Raw genomic sequence first — 16,307 nt, 5'->3', positions numbered from 1 at the left:
GTGTACAGGGTAGTTTTAATTTGCATGTTGCAGTAAGGTAGCCTGAGGCTTACAGCTTTTTAGTCTATCCCTAGATACATGTGAGAATTTTTACATTCTTTTGCCTTAAGTGACTGGCTACCCCTGATGCTGTCAGGGTAATCGGAATTTTTTCCTTAAAACAATTCATATTATTTACAATGTTAAGTATTCAGAGGGCTTTTTGGGAGGCAGCAGATCTGTGTATAGGTTTTCTACATAAATGAAGCTTTTTAAAGAGTTTTTCCAAGTAAATTCCTGCAAATACATTAAGCTGTTATTGTATATAAGGCATGGTATAAGATTTACAGTTGAATAAAATACGATTCTTGGTAAAAGATCTTACTAGCTAATTGGGAAATACACCGTATTTAGCTGTAATTCAAGTCGAGTCTAAAAAATTGTTATAATAACATTATAAGCAAGCAATATGACAGTATAATAGGATGTTTCATAAAATCATACACAGCTGAAATTGAAAGGAAGCATCAAGTCATTGAGTCCATCTTTTTTGCCTTCATGGACCCCATCCTGAGAAGTAAACTTGTCCAAGGTCACAGAACTGAGGATTACAACTTGAAATTCTAGACTTTTTATCCATTAATCAGTGAATTCATCTTTATGTTAACCAGCGATTCTATTAAAATTCCATTTATATACTTAGAATGAGGGTGAGGAAGAGATAACAATGATTCATGTCTTTAAGGAGTTTTGTTGGAGAATAGTGAAGAACTGTTAATTGTAACTATAATTGTTAAATTGTATGGTAGAGGAACTAGGTATGTCACAGGGGTTATTTGTGATCCAGTTAGCTGGTAAGGGGTGGGGGAGAGGCAAGAGGAGTCAGCATGAGCTGTGGTAGTGAGAGCACTATGGGGAGGAGTTAGGACTTTCTGGGCTTTGACAGATTGGTTGGGAAGAATGAAAAAAGGACAAGGAAAGCATTTTGAAGTAGGGTGGTGAAACTGTATATAAGAAAATAGTAAAAACAGAAACAAAAAACCCTGGTTGACTATGGTGACTGGACTTGATTAGAATAGTGGTTCTCAGGGGCACATGGGTGGCTCAGTGGGTTAAGCTCTGCTTTCAGCTCAGGTCGTGATCTCGGGATCCTGGGATTGAGCCCTGTATAAGGCTCTCTGCTCAGCAGAGAGCCTGCTTCCCACCCCTGCCTGCCTCTCTGCCTGCTTGTGATCTCTGTCAAATAAATAAAATCTTAAAAAAAAAAAAAATAGTGGTTCTCAACTCTTAGTGTGCATTACAATCACCTGAAGAGATTAAAACCCAGATTTTAGGGGGTGTCTGACTGGCTCAGTCGGTAGAGTATATATCTCTTCATCTCTGGGTCATGAGTTCAAGCCACATTAGGCATAGTGCTTACTAAGCAATTAAAAAGTAAAGTAATTAATTGCTTACTAAGCAATTAGTAAGTAAAACCATATTGTAGGGGGTTCCCCTTCCAGAGTTCCTAATTTAGTAGGTCCAGAGTGGGGCCTGGGAATTTGCGGTTTTTTTGTTTTAAAGAGCATTTGGCTTTTGGCTTTTATTTTACTTTTTTTTTTTTTTTTAAAGATTTTATTTATTTATTTGACAGGCAGAGATCACAAATAGGCAGAGAGGCAGGCAGACAGAGAGGGGGAAGCAGGCTCCCCGCTGAGCAGGGAGCCCGATTCGGGGCTTGATCCCAGGACCCTAGGACCATGACCTGATCTGAAGGCAGAGGCTTTAACCCACTGAGCCACCCAGGTGCCCCCGGAATTTGTTTTTTTTTTTTTTTTTTAAAGATTTTATTTATTTATTTGACAGGCAGAGATTACAAGTAGGCAGAGAGGCAGGCAGAGAGACAGAGGAGGAAGCAGGCTCCCTGCTGAGCAGAGAGCCGGATGCGGGGATGCGGGTATCGATCCCAGGACTCTGGGATCATGACCTGAGCTGAAGGCAGAGGCTTTAACCCACTGAGCCACCCAGGCGCCCCCGGAATTTGTATTTTTAACAGATTCTCAGATGATGATGCTTTTAATCCAGGGACAACACTGAGAACTTCAACTGGATTTGAAAGTTGAGAAGGTAGAGTCAAAAACTGTCAAATAATTTATTCCAAAAAAGTGTAGTAGTGTGTGTTCTATATACCAGGATAGGAGAGCTCTGGAAAGATACATTCCAAACTGTAATAGTAATCACTTATGGAAGTAAGATTTAGGCGGTTGGAGAATTCACTTGTATTCTATACCTTTCAGATACTTTTGCATTGTGTGTGCATTTTGCATACTTCTTTTGTATTTTAAAAAGGGAAAAAAAGAGTACTTTTTGAAGATATAAATATTTATGGATTTAAAAAGAGCTTGCTGAAGTAATCTAGTGTCATACAATAAACATTTTTAGACTGTATGCCAGATGCTACTAGGTTCTGGAAATACAAAACCTTTGCTAAAGCTTGCAGTCCAGTCATGGAGATAGGCAGATAACAGTTCTACAAAATGTCATGTGAGCTTTGCAAGGATAGGGTCTAGCTTTATGCATGCCAGATGATAGGCATTTGGTAAATGATGAGTAAATGAGCAAATGCAGGAAGGAAGTAAGGATAGAAAGAAAAAGGGCAAATGGAGATTTTGGAAGAAAAAAAATGTTACAAGACTGAACAGGGATGATAAAAGGAAAAGCTGTGTCAAGGACTTCCAAATCCAGATATTGGTAACATTTTGATTGGGTTTATTGCAGAACTGGGTGTCAAGTTGTCTATTCTGAAAGACCTTTTTAAGTCAGCCTCCCCCTTTTTTTTTAAAGATTTTATTTATTTATTTGACAGACAGAGATCACAAGTAGGCAGAGAGGCAGGCAGAGAGAGGGTGAAGCAGGCTCCCCGCCAAGCAGAGAGACCTGTGCGTACCCAGGACCCTGGGATCCTGTCCTGAGCCGAAGGCAGAGGCTTTATTTAACCCACTGAGCCACCCAGGTGCCCTCCCCCTCCCTTTTTAAGAGACATAATAGCACACAAAAACTTAACCTAGATTGAGGGTATTTACCAGATTTCAGGGCTTTCTTTGATAAATTAAAATTTTTATTTTTAATCACAATGCTAATTTTGTTGTATTTATAGTATTTATCTACAGTTTTGCCATCAGTTGTTCTTTTATTAATGTGAAATTAACTAAGACATACAGAGACCGTCTAAAATGCAATGCAAAAATGGGTGGTATTGTATCTTCATCTTATTTCTTAAGTGAAGGGATGGTATAATTCTATTGTGTTTTCCAAAACGCCTCACAGAGTTTGACATATTATCAGCCCTAAATGAGTATCTGTTGCCGATGGCTGAATGGGGTGTACTTTGGGGGAAATGTGGCTCACTGCATTCTGAGGTGACTTCTGTATAAACACTAATTACATTACCAAACAAGCTGTGCTATTAAACTTGGTAAAGAACATATGATATGGGGTAGGTGTTGTAATGTAATGTAATCCCCAGCTTTTTGTTTGGCGCTTGTACTTTTTATCTTCCTCAGAGATTTAATATAGAAAATGAAAATTCCATTTCCCAAGTAAAGGGGTGGCTTCCCCCAGGTTTGGGCTACATTTTTTATTATAGCCCCTCACCACTTAAGAATGTCCAGTCTAGTTTGAGTTTTCAGTTTATCAAGTATAAATTTCTGATACAGCAATTCTTTACACTCCATTTTATTACCTCTTATTTTATTTTTTGTTGTTACAGGTTTTGCAGTATCTTTTTTTTTTTTTAAGATTTTTATTTATTTATTTGATAGAGAGAGAGAGAGAGAGAGAGATCACAAGTAGGCAGAGAGGCAGGCGGGGGGGGGGGGGGGGGAGGCAGGCTCCCTGCTGAGCAGAGAGCCTGATGCAGGGCTCGATCCCAGGACCCTGAAACCATGACCTGAGCTGAAAGCAGAGGGTTAAACCTCTGAGCCACCCAGGTGCCCCTGCATTAATGATAATGCTGTTTCAGGCCTGGGGGCCATAGTTATTGTGTTGTAGGATCTATGAGTTTGATAGCTTAAACACTCATTAATGCGATAAATCAGGGTAAGGAAAATTGTACGGAGCTGTATGAAACTGTATGAAGTTTCCTTCCTATTTATACTGATATCTTAAGGTTAGAAGTCTTGTCAGCTTTTCATTTAATTGGTAATTGTCATACGGTAATCTTCCTAGAAATATTTGGTTTCTCAAAACAGACATAGTTGTTTATTAAAAATGACAGTTTTATCCTTACAGTGCTTGCACATTTTTAAGCCTGTACCTTCAACTTATGGATAAAAGTTGAATACTTTTGTAAATTATGAGGTTTTAGCTCAGAAGCCATTTTGTGTGAAACAGTAATACTTGGCAGAGGAGAAGTGGGGAATTGGGTTTATTGTCTCTTTATTTCTGCGGTTGAGAAAACTCTGGAGACAGGCTCCTCCTGCCATTTTAAACTTTTGTAGATATCGCTTCTTTTGGGTCTTTGTGTTGGGACATAGTTTTAACAGAGTGTTAACTAAAATATAATTCTGGGTGATTAGATAGGATAAGATAGATTGTTTTTCAGATACAGGCAGGTTTCAGGGTTCTCCTATTAAAGTAGCAATGATCATAATCATAATACCTAAACATTGTATGGTGCTTCTTTTGTCATTAAGATCCTAGTAAACTCTGGTATCCAAACCTAAAAAAATAAGGAGAATTAATGATTAGTTGGCATCGAGTGGGAAAAGGTCTGCCCAACCTCTAGATACAGGATGTTCAAGTTCAAATCTTCCAGGTTCAAATTCTAGCTACGTGGCCTTCAGCATATTACAAAACTGCAAGACTCAGTATCTTCAAGCCTCAGTATCTTCATCTGTAAAGTGAGCAGAGATTATAGTACCCATCTTACAAATGGGTTGGGAAATAAAATGAAACAGTGAATGGATAAAGTACTTATCATGGTGTCTGGTTCAGTGTATTCGGTTAGTATGAGTATTGAGTTACCACATCTTATAGCTCTTGTTTGTCCTTTATTTCCACTTAGGCTGTCTTAAAGAACAAATTGCTTTCAGGGATTCTGTCTTATAGCTGATAGGAATCCAGGTCCCATCCCAAGAGCATGTACTAGAGCCTTGCCAGCAGTAGTTTTCCTCGTGTCCTGAGTTGCATCTTTCAAGAGCGGAAGATAGAAGGAAATGCTTCTGCTTCTAGGGTTACTTTAGTCTGACCACTGTTTTAGAGCTTCAGCTGGTTGGTGGGTGTCTGGGATTAAAAGAAGGCCTCTAGATGGGTGTTGCTTTGTTCTAGTAGTTATCTGTACCAGTACCCTGGAATGAATAGGATGATTATACAGCTCAGGCTCAGATTCCCAGCTTGGCAGTCTCTGCAAACCTCCTGTGTATCACCTGCTATCATGCCAGAATTTAGGAGTGACACACAACAGGAAGGTGGGCCTGTTGTACAGATGGCCCTTCAGGGGGCTGAGGACCAGCAGGGGTGTTTCTGTTAGAATGAGGGTCTATTAGCATGCTGTAGCGGCTGCCTTTGATCACTCCCTTTCCCCCCTACTTTTGCTTATGTGATAGCACCTCTGAGGGTATTTCTTCTGGTGGAGAGTAACCCAGACTTTATGTAGTAAAAAGGGCAGTGAGCTCTGTTTTGAAAAGCCATTGTTTCTCCTGTGGAGCTGGGTGGCTTGGCTTGTTTTTCTGGCTGTCTGGAGAGTCTCCTGAGACCCTTTCCTTTCCTAAGGGCCCCCAGGAGACAGCAATGAAACCAACATCCATTACTCTAGACACTTAGGGGGGTGCTTAAGTCAGTAGTTTTATGCTTAGATTAATTTATGCTTTAACCCTGGCAAAACTTAAGAGCCAAGTCATCAGATAATTGTGCTTCTTATTGAGTACTGAATTTAGCCCAGTCCACTGCAATATCTTTTAGAGCCTGGAATAGAAATCCAGGTGCCATTCCCAGCCTCACACTCAGTTGGTCATGTGGATTTAGGCAAATCACTTAAATTTCTAAGCCTCTTTTCTCATCTGGGGATGAAGGCTTGACTGTAGACCCGTGGTTCTCAGCCCTGGCTGCATATAGAATCACCCATGGAACTTTTTTTTTTTTTAAGATTTTATTTAATTGTTAGAAAGAGAGAGTGTGTGCATACAAGCAGGGAGAGAAGCAGAGGAAGAGAGAATCTGAAGCAGACTCCATACTCAGGGTGGATGAGCCCAACACAGGGCCGGATCCCACAAACACAAGATCATGACTTGATCCAAAACCGAGTCAGATGCTTAACTGACTGAGCCCCCCGCCATGGAACTATAAAAACAATACTTGGGGATTACCCTCACCCAATTAAATTGTATCTTTAGGATTGGAGCCTGGGTATTGATCTTCTTCAAAGGTTCCCAGTCTTTCTGATGTGTAGCTAAGAGAACAACTGGACAAGATGACCATGTTTTAAACAACTGTGTCATTCTGTTCTTCAGGAACCTTTACTGTCCACACAGTCTAATGCATGTGTTCTGACCAGCTTGTCTTCTTTCCAGCCACATAGTTCTTGTCTCCTGGATGTTGTTCACATTTCTTTCTTTCCCAACTTGATGCGCTCACATAGAATGTCCTTTCCTCCCATTCACCTATACAAAACATATCCATTTAAGGCCCATCGTTGTTAACTTCCTTTGGGATCACCTCAGTCTTTGCTCATTTCTCCTCTACACTGGTTTCAAACTTCATTTAACTCTAAATGCAGTGAACACTAGATGCAATATAAGACATGATACTCAAGCACTATCCCTCTTGGGGATACGGGACACATGGAAATACCATTGGTTTGACTTATGTGCTATTAAAACATCTGTGGATATCTTGTATTGTCGGCTCTCTCATTATGTGTGTATATCTTACAACTGTCAGTTGATGGATAGCTTTCTATGACCTGACTCCAGTGGGCATTTTTAACTTTATCTCCTGCTCATAATAGGAAACTACTGGTCTTCCCAAACTGGGACATTTTCTAGCAGACATGTGCTTTCTCATCTTCTTTTAAATTCTTCTCACTTTCTGAAATTTCTTTCTTTCTTTCTTTCTTCCTTCCTTCCTTCCTTCCTTTCTTTTTTTTTTAAATTTTTCTCTCATCCTTGTCTATAGGAATTTAATCCTTTCTTCAAGGTCCAGTTCAAATTTTACCTCCTCCTTGAAACGTTTTCTCAGCATCCACAACCTGCATTAACTGACCTTTTGCCCTAAAGCTCTGTAATCTTGAGATCAGTGGTTCTCAAGTTAGGGCGATTTTGTCCCTCAGAGGACATTTGGCAATATCTGGAGACATTTTTGGTTGTCACAGTGGTTTGAGGAGGATGTTACTGGCATCTAGTGGGTAGAGGCCAGAAGAGCTGCTAAATAGTCCACAGTGTGCAGGACAGCCCCCGTAACAAAGAACTATCTGGCCCAAAATGTCAGCGGTGATGAGGTTGAGAATTTGTCCAATTCACAGGCTTTTGTTTATACTGCTTTGAACTGTAGTGATTTATAGACTTAATCTCCCTTACTCAGTGGACTTAATGGTTGAAGGTGAATTCAGCCCCAAACCTGCACTTTCTTGTTAACTACATAGGTTTTAATCCTACACTGTGGCCTAATCCTAACTGCTCAGTGTTATTTAGGGCCAGAGATCAAAGGTCTTCTTCAACTGGGGTGGATGCAGTGAGGCAGTCAGCTAAATTTCTCTCCTTTTCACCTTCCAAGTCTTTTCATCTGTAATAACATGGGAGGCAGTGTGACAAAGGGGGTACAAGGCATAGAGGGAGCATTTGGAATCCGAAGACAGTTGGGATTCTGTTCTAGCTGTTGCATGTATTAGTTGTGTTGTGTTGCTCAGTCCATTTTACCTCTTTCAGCCCTAGAGTCCTCATCTATGTCATAGAGATGATTCTAGTGTGCCAGTGTTTTATTTCACAGTGCGATCCTAATAATCCAACAAGATATTAGATGTAAAGGTGCTTTGTACTTGTGAGGTGCTATAATAACTACCCATTCAGGCAGTGGTTTATATATAAAAAGCGGGAATGTGAGTCAGCTTGCTGTAGAAGCACCACTGGCTACCTTCTCACTTCCTGCAGCTTTTCAGCTCTAACTTCTTCAGCACCAGCTGAACCCTTCCAGCTCATTCTCCTCAGTAAGCCTCCTTTGTTTGTTGCCTTCATTCTGTTTTGGTTGCTTGTCTGTAGTCTTGCCAAAACCCGAAGTGATTGACTCTTCTCTTAGAATGCAAACTAGTGACCTGGTGTCAGTACATCCTCGCAAAGCCTAATGAAGGCCAGACAAGTTACCATGGTCATGGGGCAAGCTACAAGTCATGACAGCGTGTAGTTTAGCCAGTACTATGTGTATATGTGTAGTCCCTTATTGTCTTTTTCAAGGAACAAAGCAATGTTTTTTAAGCACTGCAAATCTTGGTGAGTTTTGTTTGACAAAATGGACACAGTGTGGGGTGAGATAAAAGTCTTAGAGCCTCAGTGCCCCTAGGATCAGCCTGGGTGCACCTTTCTGCTGATTTGCTGAGTGACCTACAGCTAGTTGTTGAACCTCATCAAGTTGGTAATGGGAGGGTAGGTCTCTTAGGATAAGAACCGAAGAGTTGAGGGATAGAGGAGTCCTCACTCTGGGTAATAATGTAAAGTACTGTATTAAAGGGAGCTTCTGGGTCACAGAATGTCAGTCCTGTCAGGAGCCAAAAAGGTCACCCTACCCAGTCTCTTCCCTTAACTGATGAGGAAGCTGGGACCTGGAAAGGGAAAATGCTTTGCCCAGTGCCACTCAACTAAGTAGGGGCCCACCTAGGTTCAGAGTCCACATTTGATGTGTTTACCGGCTCTTTTTCAAACTGGAAGAACATGGGCATCCATTTTTTCTGAGTGAACAAAGTTTGCACTATATTGTTGGACTTTAAACTGTGTTCTGAAAAGCCCTAGCAGTCTCACCACCACTTCAGCCAGAGCCCCTATACTTTTCTCTGTTTACTTTTTGAGTTGTAATGCAAAAATTAAGCCTGTTGTCTTTTTTTTTTTTTTTTTAAGATTTCATTTGTTCATTTGACAGAGATCACGAGTAGGCAGAAAGTCAGGCAGAGGTGGGGGAGCAGGCTCCCTGCTGACCAGAGAGCCCAATGCAGGGCTCCATCAGGACTCTGAGATCAGGACCTGAGCCAAAGGCAGAGGCTTTAACCCACTGAACCACCCAGGTGCCTAAGTCTGTAGTGTTGATGATCTTTAAAGGCCTTCTCAGTGCTGTCTCTGAATATCAGAGAAGGGTGGTGTCTTTCCTGGTCATCCTGGGAACATTTTTGCTTGCACTTCAGTTCAGAAGTACCAGTTTCTATATTTTTACAATGTGATATACATAGTCATGGAGTTTTTAGCATGGAGAACTGAATCTCATTTTTCCTAGATTTCTGCTGTCAGAAGATAATGGTCCTGGGGCACCTGGGTGGCTCAGTCATTTAAGAGGCTGCCTTCAGCTCAGGTTATGATCCCAGGGTTCTGGGATTGAGCCCCACATTGGGCTTCCCGCTCAGTGGAGAGCCTGCTTCTCCCTCTCACTCTGCCACTCTCCCTGCTCTCTATCTCTCTGTCAAATAAATAAATAAAATCTTTTTTAAAAATTAAAAAAAAAAAGATAATGGTCCTTTCTAGTCCTGATCCTTCACCTTCCCCTCCCAGCATTAGAATTTTCCTCCTCTTCCATATAAATCTTACTTCTCCCCTTGACTTCTTTGACATCATATTTTTGCTTTTCTACTTGTATCTCTGAGCTTTTTTTTTTTTTTTTTTTAAGATTTTATTTATTTGACAGAGACAGAGACACCGCAAGAGAGGGAACACAGCAAGGGAAGTGGGAGAGGGAAAAGCAGGCTTCCTGCGGAACAGGGAGCCCAGTATGGGGCTCGATCCCAGGACCCTAGGATCATGACCTCAGACGAAGGCAGACGCCTAACGACTAAGCAATGGAGGTGCCGCTCTCTGAGCCTTTTTCCCCCTTTGTGTCTTACTGATCCCGTTCTCTCTTTCTTTCCTTCCTTCTTTCTTATTTATTTGAGAGAGAGAGAGAGAGAAAGGGAGCCTGCATACTTGAGTGGGATTGGGGGTGGAGAGAGGGAGAGAATCTCAAGCAAAATCTGTACTGAGTGCTGGGCTCCATCTCATGACCCTGAGATCATAATCTGGGCTGAAACCAACAGTCGGATGCTTAACCAACTGAGCCACCCAGACACCCCCTGGTTCTGCTTTCTTTCCCATCACTAAGTTGTCTTTCAGAAGAGTCCAGGGCCTGCAGCTCCTCCTCATCTCTAGTTTGGTAAGTGCCTGTGGGTATTCCTTATTAACTCACTCCTGCCTGTGCTCAGGTCTCTTAGAGGTCCAAATACTAATTCTGATTCTACATTGATTTTTTTTTTTCATCAGTTTCTCTGTTATTGCTTCTCAGCTCCCCCATTGCACCATTATTCTTTAGCCTTCTAACTGAAAACCTTGGCAAAATCTGACATTTTCCTGACCATATGCTATTTTTACCAACTTTATCCCAGAGCTCCCTTTTCCTCTTTTTTTTTTTTCCCTGTGATCACACTTGTCACCTTTCAGCTAAGATTTCTGTAGCAAACTACTAAACTCTTCTCTTTTCTAGCATATTTCCCTTCTAGTTTGTGTGAGTTGTTGAATCTTTTTAAAATCCTACTTAAGGAAAAAAAAAATCCTATTTAAGGGGCGCCTGGGTGGCTCAGTGGGTTAAGCCTCTGCCTTTGGCTCAGGTCATGATCTCAGCGCCCTGGGATCAAGCCCCGCATCGGGCTTTCTGCTCAGTGGGGAGCCTGCTTCATCCCCTCTCTCTGCCTGCCTCTCTGCCTACTTGTGATCTCTCTCTGTGTCAAATAAATAAATAAAATCTTAAAAAAAAAATAAAATCCTATTTAATTTACTGAAATCCTTTTGGGAATAGGCAGGATGAAATTAGATGAATAGAATCTTTCTCAACCCCATCCTCATCTCTGTTAAGGATTGTTGCTGATAATCAAACCTTTCAGATACTCACTTCCTCAACTCAGATGTTCTTTCCTTGTCAGCTGATGAGGTCACATGTTGGATTGTCATCATTCCAAACTGATTAGCTAAGATCCTAAACAAGATCCCCAGGTGATTGTCTGTACGTTGAGGTTTTTATTTATTTTTTATTTTTTAAAGATTTTATTTATTTATTTGAGAGAGAGAGATCACAAGTAGGCAGAGAGGCAAGCAGAGAGAAAGAGAGAGGAGGAAGCAGGCTCCCCGCCGAGCAAAGAGCCCGATGCGGGACTCGACCCCAGGACCCTGAGATCATGACCTGAGCCGAAGGCAGAGGCTTAACCCACTGAGCCACCCAGACACCCCTTTATTTATTTTTTTTAAAGATTTTATTTATTTGACAGAAACAGCTAGAGAGGAAATACAAGCAGGAGGAGCAGGAGCAGGAGTGGGAGAGGGAGAGTCAGGTTTCCTGCTGAGCAGGGATCCCTGATAAGGGGCTCAACCCCAGGACCCTGGGGTCATGATCCGAGCAGACATTTAACGACTGAGCCACCCAGGTGCCCCGAGGCACACTGTTCTAATAACAAACAAGAAATAGCTCTTGTTTCTGAAACTGGTTACCAAGTAATGGCTGGAATTTTACTTTCTTATCCCTCCTCATTCCTTATTCTTCTTGTTTTTAGCCAACTACTGAGATAGTGAGGGTTCTTGTTCTGATATGGCTGACTCAAACCTTCAGTCTGGCTTCCAAGTCAATGGTGGTATAGGATTGGTCTAGGCTTCTACTACCTTTACTTCAAGGAGGTGCCTTGGTAGAGAGGAAGAAATTTGCCCCAGGTCCTATAACCAGTACATGGGCCCTGGCACAGACATTATGATAGTGGGGAAAGCAAAGGTTTTTACATTCTTGCTCTATTACTTACATAGATGGGAGATAATGGAAGTGTTACTTCACTTCTCTAAGCCTAAATTTATCATCTCTAAACTAAGACATGAAAATATCTGCCTGAGAGGATTGTTAGGAGGATTAAATGTAGGGTATTTAGAGTATAATTCCTGGCACAGAGTAGGAATTACACTTTCCCCTTTCATTCTCCAGCCATTTGGTACCCAGTTCACTGCCTCAGTTTGAGGATGGCTGGTTTTTACTTGTCAGCCCTCTGCCTCCTACAACTGGGAAAGAAGATGAACATTTTGTTATCTACTGCAGCTTATAAAATCTTTACCAGCTTTATAAGAATATTAGTAGCCCTGGGTGCCACGTTCAGTTAAGCGTCCAGCTCCTGATTGCAGCTCAGATCTTGATCTCAGAGTTGTGAGTTCAGACTCCATGTTGGCCTCCATGCTGGGCATGGAGTCTACTTTAAGAAAAAAGGAATATTAGTAGCCCTTATTACCAGGATGGGATCTAGCAGCCCCGTCATTTATGCAGATGAGGGAACTGCAGACTTTAAAGATCCCCAGGAGGGAGTCAGTCTGTGTAGCTGAGAGATCTGGAGATGGAGTTTTCCACTGTGTAATCTTAGTTTTCTTATAGGTGTTATAAAACCCCTCATTGGCAATGGCTTGGGACAATGAGAACTGAGCAAAAATTGAATCTGTGGAGGAATGCAGTAGGTCCCCTATAACGTGGAAGGTAAACATCTACTGTCTTGTTGCCAGTTCCCAAGTCATATTGGAACAGTTCACTGCTCTGCATTTTCTGTATCTGGCCCAGCTGATAGGGACAGGCTTCTCATTTAATTTGTGCCCTTGCTTAAGTGTTTCTCCTGGCACAAACATTGCATTTTTCTTCATCTTTAAGAAAATGCATAGAACACTAGGTGAATGCCAGTCACTTTGGAACTGAGGGCACCTCTGGCTTTCTGTCCCTGTGGCGTCTTGACAGATCTCTCCATGCGGAGTTACTTTTGAATAATTATCATCTTGCAAGGGTCTGCTTTCAAGTGAGTGAATTAAAGTGGGAATAAAGTGGGTGGATTGGAAAGTAATTTCAGGAAATCACCACTTTACATGGAAAAAAGAACAAGTGGAAATAGACTAAAATGTTAACAGTCCTTGTCTTTAGATAGAAGGACTGTGAGTAAAGTATCTTTTTATTATTCTGGGATTTCACATTTCCTAAAGTGAACACATACTATCTTTATAATAGGAAAAAGAACTTTAAAATTGCCATTTTAAATTACTGGTAAACGGTGATATCCAAATGAAAAGTAACCATAGTTTATAGTGTGATTAATAAACACACAATGAGGGGCGCCTGGGTGGCTTAGTTGGTTAAGCATTAGACTCTTGGTTTCAATCTCAGGGTCATGAGATGGAGCCCTGAATGGGCTTCTATGCTCAGCACAAAGTCTGCTTGAGATTCCCTCTCCCTCTGCCTGCCCCTCTTGCTTGTATGAGCTCTCTCTCAAATAAATAAATAAGTCTTTTAAAATAAAAATTAAAAAAAATAATAAACACACGAATATAGATCTCAGACCAGTATTTTGGGTTAATTGGGTCAGTGTGGTATTTTAAGAGAATTGCAAATGCCAGCTGAGATTTGTGACGAAAGATTCAAGCCACCTCATTCCCTTATGAAATGTACATGGTAGGGGTGCCTGGATGGCTAAGTCAGTTAAGTGTCTTCCTTCAGCTCAGGTCATGATCCCAGGGTCCCAGGATCGAGCTCACTGTCAGGGTCCCTGCTCAGCAGGGAGCCTATTTCTCCCTCTGCTGCTCCCCCTGCCTGTGTTCTCTCTCTGTTAAGTAAGTAAATAAAATCTTTAAAAAAAATAAAGTAGGGGCACCTGGGTGGCTCAGTGGGTTAAAGCCTATGCCTTCAGCTCAGGTTATGACCCCAGGGTCCTGGTTTGAGCCAAGCATCAGGCTCTCTGCTCAGCAGGGAGCCTGCTTCCATCTCTCTCTCTCTCTCTGCCTGCCTCTCTGCCTACTTGTGATCTCTGCCTGTCAAATAAATAAATAAAATCTTTAAAAAATAATAATAAAATAAAAAAAGAAATGTATGTGGTATAAAAACAAAATAAAATAAAAATTCAGCTTCTGGCCATTCAGTAGCTCACTTAAGATTATAGGATCCCTGGGATGTCTGGGTGGCTCAGTTGGTTAAGCAGCTGCCTTTGGCTCGGGGTCATGATCCCAGCCTCCTTGGATCAAGTCCCACATCGGGCTCCTTGCTCAGCGGGGAAGCCTGCTTCTCCCTCTGCCTCTGCCTGCCACTCTATCTGCCTGTGCTCACTCTCTCTGTCAAATAAATAAATAAAATATTTAAAAAAAAAGATTATAGGATCCCTGGCAACTGAGAAAAAGAACCATGTTCTTTTGGAGGTTAAATACCATCAAGTTTGTGATCTGTTAAGTGGCACAGATTTTGGGATGCTCGTGATTGGCCTGTGGGGTCCATGTTTGAGGAGTTTCTTGACTGGCGTCCTCTGGGTTCTTAGGAGGAATGATAAAAAGGCTTTTGTTAGTTTGTTTTCATGTAGTTGGAAGCAGAATTTGTTTTGGTGTATTGGTCAGTAATAGCTAAAAGGTAGCCTAGAATCTATACCTTCTCCGTAGCTAAGTAAATCAAAGCCCTGTAATCCTATGTCTGGAGGGAAAAACCGAAAAATGAATTAATATAGTAGACTAATATTTTATGAAGGCTTTTGTGATTGTCACCAATCAGAAGTAATTGTTTCTTCCTTGAACTATTTTTTTTTTTTAAAGATTTTATTTATTTATTTGACAGAGAGAGAGAGAGAGATCACAGATAGGTGAAGAGGCAGACAGAGAGAGAGGAGGAAGCAGGCTCCCTGCTGAACAGAGAGCCTGATGCAGGGCTCGATCCCAGGACCCTGTGATCATGACCTGAGCCAAAGGCAGAGGCTTTAACCCACTGAGCCACGCAGGTTCCCCTTCTTTGAACTATTATGGCTCCTCTTTTTACTTCTCATTGTAGTTAGTTTTATAGCTAGCTGTCATCTCTACTCTTTAGTGAGCTGGTGGAATGCAGGGGCCTTTTTTTAAATCTTCCATAATGCTTTGCACACTGGCACTCAGTAAGTGGTAATAGCTATATCCCCAACTTACTTAATTAGCATTTATCCTGACTGATGGGTTCATGACCAAGGCAGAGGGGGAACCTGGGCCTTTAAAGTCTGGAGGGGAGTCACTTGTCTGTAATATCCAGTATTTGCAGCCTCTCCCCATGACTCCCTGTCCAGTGGGTTGGAGTAAGGCTTCATGACTCATTACCCTGTCTCCTCCTCTCCAACTACTCTCCTCTCCTAGAACTGTTTCCCTGTCTTCTCCCTCTCTGTGTTAGTTATCTTTTACTATAAGACAAATCACTCCAAAACAGAATTACTATTATTATTTATACTTTCCATTGGTCAGGAATTCCAGTGGTGGCTTGGTAAGGTGGTTCAGCTCAGAGTCTCCAATGTGGTTGCAATCATATCTTTGGGGTTGCAGTCATCTGAGGTCTTGACTGAGGCTGGAAGATCCCTCTGCAAGGTAGCTCACTCGCATGGCTGGCAGGCTGGTACTGGCAAGATGATTCCTCTTGGCATAGGCCTCCCCAGAGGACTGTTTGATATGCTTCACAGTACCATAGCTGGCGTCCCCCAGAACTAATACATGAAGACTATAACGTCTTTAAGTAGAAGCTATGCCATTTATGACACAGCCTCAGAAGTCATAGATTGTTGCCTCTGCCATATTTTATTATGTTACACACCCCTGATTTATTTATTTATTTATTTATTTTTAAGATTTTATTTATTTATTTGACAGAGAGAAATCACAAGTAGATGGAGAGGCAGGAAGAGAGAGAGAGAGGGAAGCAGGCTCTCCGCTGAGCAGAGAGCCTGATGCGGGACTCGATCCCAGGACTCTGAGATCATGACCTGAGCCGAAGGCAGCAGCTTAACCCACTGAGCCACCCAGGCGCCCTCCCCTGATTTATTTTTATTGGAGACTACATGACTGCAAATATTAGGAGTCAGGGATCACTGAGTTATTTGGAGGCCATCTTGGAAGCTGGCTCTCATACTCTCCATCCACTGTTGTGATTCCCCAAGTAAAGGCTAATGAGTTTAGCCTTGGTTCCTCTCCCCCTTTCTTTATTTTATTTTTTATTTTATTTTTTTTTTAAGATTATTTATTTATTTATTTGACAGAGAGATTACATGTAGGCAGAGAGGCAGGCAGAGAGAGAGAGGAGGAAGCAGGCTCCCTGCTGAGCAGAGAACCCGATGTGGGACTCGATCCCAGGACTCT

At 41.7% G+C, this 16,307-nt stretch overlaps 1 protein-coding gene across 4 annotated transcripts in view; it reads left to right on the top strand.

Annotated features, from left to right (window-relative positions):
- The window catches only part of NDRG3 (NDRG family member 3), a 77,672-nt gene that overhangs the window by 2,160 nt on the left and 59,205 nt on the right, over positions 1–16,307 (top strand). The window lies entirely within an intron of this gene.

The sequence above is a fragment of the Mustela nivalis genome (assembly GCF_964662115.1).
Source record: "Mustela nivalis genome assembly, chromosome: 8".
Lineage (NCBI taxonomy): Eukaryota > Metazoa > Chordata > Mammalia > Carnivora > Mustelidae > Mustela > Mustela nivalis.
Note: the sequence above shows the minus strand (reverse complement) of the source record. Positions and strands in the feature narration are given on the sequence as shown.